Here is a 3,705-nt window from a genome sequence, read left to right as displayed (position 1 = left end):
AATCAGAGACTAATACTCTACTGATCTAGGCACTGCACAAACACAAAATATGTACATTGTTTTCTTTATAAGAAAAATCAGTATATTTTGTAATAGCCTGACGAAAGCTATAACTAGGACTTGGTTTAAATTGCAGGTCCTGCTTGCTAATATCATGACCTGATCATGGCAGGGTCTGCCATTTTTGTGCCCAGATCATGGCACCTCCTTTCCCCTCCCCCCCCCCCGCATACTCCTGATTGGCTGAGGGGGCAGGTTTAGGACCAGATTTATTTGCAGCAGAAGATGTCTTGCTCCCAAGGCCTCTGATTGTTTCTGAAAAGCCCATGCCTCCCACACACACATGCCCACCTCCCTGGAAGAGGCAAGAACAGCAGTAGCAGTTGTCTGCCCTGTGTTGTTTCTGACAGGCAGGGAGGAAATTCCCTTGTCAAAAATGCACAGAGCTCATCTTCATCACTGCTGATAAACTGATGCTGAGCTCAGGGTCAGACTCAATGCCAATTGGCCAGCAGCCCATCAGAGCAGAGTGGCCTTTTTGAAAAGGGAATTCCCTCCCTGCCAGTCAGAAACAACGTGGGGCAGACAGCCGCTACTGTTATTTCTGCCTCTTCCAATGAGGCAAGGGGGGTCCATGGGCTTTTCAGCAGCAATCAGAAGCCTTGGGAGCAAGGCTTCTGCCTGCAATTAACCCCGGCCCTTGGCCATGTGCTCCCAAGCCAGGCCAGCCCAATCACAGCCCCGACATGGGGAGCCAGGCTGTGGCCTGCCCTGACCCTCCAGCCCCAGCCCTGGCTCTAAGGGCACTGCGCTCCCCAGTCCATACTGACAGCTGCCTTCACCCTGCCCTGCCACACACACATACACTCTGCCAGAAAATGGGTGCAAGGGGTTGGGGACACTTGGGGGATGCCTTGGCAGATGGCAGCAGAAGATACCAGGTAGGGGAGGCTGTTTGCTCCTGTGGGCAGGAAAACTGGGGAGCTAGAGGGGCCCAGGGAGCTGGGGGTGCCTGGGATCTGCCTTAGTAAATGGCCCTGGCACCAGGTAGGGGAGAGGCTGTTTGGTCCTCTGTGCATGTGTTCTCTCCCCCACCCCCAAACCCCTGCACCCATTTTCCTATCTGGAGAACCAAACAGCCCCCCTCCTACCTGGTGGCAGGGTCATCTGCCAAAGCAGCCCCCAGGTGCCCCCCAACCCTCCATGCCCCAGTTTTCCTACCTGGAAGAGCAAACATACCCCCCACCCCACCACATCCCCATGCTCTCTCCCCCAACCTTGTCCTTTTTGCAACCCTCCCCCACCACCCTGGGGGGTTCCTAGGCTTTTTCTGCTGGCTGGGAAATGCTTTCCCCAACCTACAGCAGCCATCTTGTTTCAACAAAATGTCCTGATATGGCCACTTGCTGGGGAACAAGCATGTCCTTGCAAATAACATGTTTTCATGAAAATCACTTAATTTCATGATTTTCATGAAAAATACAAAATTGCAATTTAAACCAGGCCCTAGCTATAACTCTATGTAGACAACTCATTCTTGAGGATGATTACTTCTCCTATAGGGATCAACACAACAAGTGAGGCCCCTGCCAATCAGAAGAACTGGTTTGAGTCTGCTCTGCAAGGAAAAAAGCAGAATTTGTGGTACAGATGGGATGTTCAGCTCCAGATGATAATTATTCAGAATTCACAAGACTCCCTGTGGCAGCACAGAAGGAGACAGAGGGGAGGAAGCAATGAAGGGGGGGGAGGGAGGGTATTTTTTGCACTCATTTTGTGCTGGTTTGTTTAACAGAGATTAGCATTCCAGAGATTCAGCAATCAAAATCCTGACATACAAACTTTGCTCACCATAGCTTTATAAACTCTACTTTCTTTCCTCTATGTACAGATTCATCAAGGGTCGTGTCATCTCCATATAAATATTGTAAAGCTGGTATTTTGCCAAGCAGTCTAATTGGAACATAATAAACTGATTCTATATGTGGCTGAGGATATATAGGTGAAAAGGCAGAGATTTCAGAGTGCAAAAGAGAAAAAAGAGAGAGAGCACAAACAGTCAAACACAGGGCACTGATTTATAAGTAAAACCATTCTGAAAAGTAGAGTATGAAACTAAGAGTCCCTCTAGGTCACGTGCTGAGCAATATACATTTCACGACAGAACTCCAAAAATGAAACTTATCTTGTCAGCAGTGATGTACAAATCCTCTTTCATTCATCTCTTATTTTATGTTTCCTCATGTATCTTCTGTACAGTGCTTCTTTTACACAGCTGACAGATGTACCATTTCATAGATTTTATAGACATTAGAGCTGGAAGAGACCTTGCAAAATCATCAGGTTCTGCCCCCTGCCTAAGGGGCAGGAAGTCAGCTGTGGTCAAAGGATCCCTGCAAGATAGACATCCAAGTGCTTCTTGAAAGTGTCTGGAGTAGGCGCTTGCACCACCTCTAAGGGCCTCTATTCCAGGCCCTGGGGACTCAGGCAATAAGGAAGTTTTTCCTTATGTCCAGCCTAAAACAGTCTTCCAGGAATTTGGGACCGTTGGACATTGTCTTTCCTTGGGGTGCCCGGGTGAACAGACGTTCTCCCAGTTCCTGATGCACACTCCTCGTGTACTTATAGGCTGCAACCAAGTCACCCCTGAGCTTACACTTTTTCAGGCTGAAGAGTCCCATGGCTTTTAGCCTTTTATCATAGGGCCTGCTTTCTAGTTGTCTAATCATGCACGTGGCTGTCCTCTGGACCCTCTCAAGCTTCTTCACATCCTTTCTGAATTGCAGAGCCCAGACTTGGATGCAGTACTCCAGCTGTGGCCTCATCAAAGGCAAGTAAAGGAGAATGACTTCCTGGGTCTCGCTTGCGATGCATTGTTTGCTTTGCTGGCTACAGCATTGCATTGGTGGCTAATGTTCATCTTGTGGTCAATCATGACATCCAAGTCTCTTTCAGTCATGGTGCTAGCGAGTATAGCACTGCTGAGCCTATAAATGTGACATGGGTTATTTTCTCCCGATGTGGAGCACCTTGCATTTCTACATGTTTAACACCATCAGGTTTCTTTCTCTCACTCTTACTGCATCATTATATTTATCAAAAACACTGAGAGAAAGATACCAAAGTATTAAAAAAGACCAGAGATCCAGAAAGATTTATGGTTGTAACAATATTTTCCCCATTAGATGTTAATGCTTGTGTTTTAAAGAAAGTGTTTCAAAATTTTTCACATGCTTATATCACCACTCAGATATTTATTGGCCTATATTGCAGAGAGAGATCTACTCACTGGATCAGGAGGTACCAGTGAATCATACAGACATGGTGTTTGCAATCAGTGACAAAGGGCAGTATCTCCAGAATTGGTTGCTGGTTGATTTATTTTAATGACAAATATAGGGTCACATTCCTATGTTTCTTTATTCCTGTCTATGTTGGTGTGGTCTGCTTAGCATACAGGGAACATCCAACTGATGTGCTAGGGGAGAACAGCTGACACATTCTTAGCTCCCTGGGAACTCAGCAATTGAAAGCCCCTCAATTATGGTCTAAAACATTTCACTATTGCGATAATTTTCCCACGTGTTTACAGTCACTGGGTATATTCCCCATTCACCCAGGACCAAAAACTCCTTCCCTGAAAGACTACTCTTGCTCATAGCTGATGTAGCGCCTGAAACAAGTCTAGCCACAGGAGTCAGTTGG

The sequence above is a fragment of the Alligator mississippiensis genome, chromosome 7 (assembly GCF_030867095.1).
Source record: "Alligator mississippiensis isolate rAllMis1 chromosome 7, rAllMis1, whole genome shotgun sequence".
NCBI lineage: Eukaryota > Metazoa > Chordata > Crocodylia > Alligatoridae > Alligator > Alligator mississippiensis.
Note: the sequence above shows the minus strand (reverse complement) of the source record.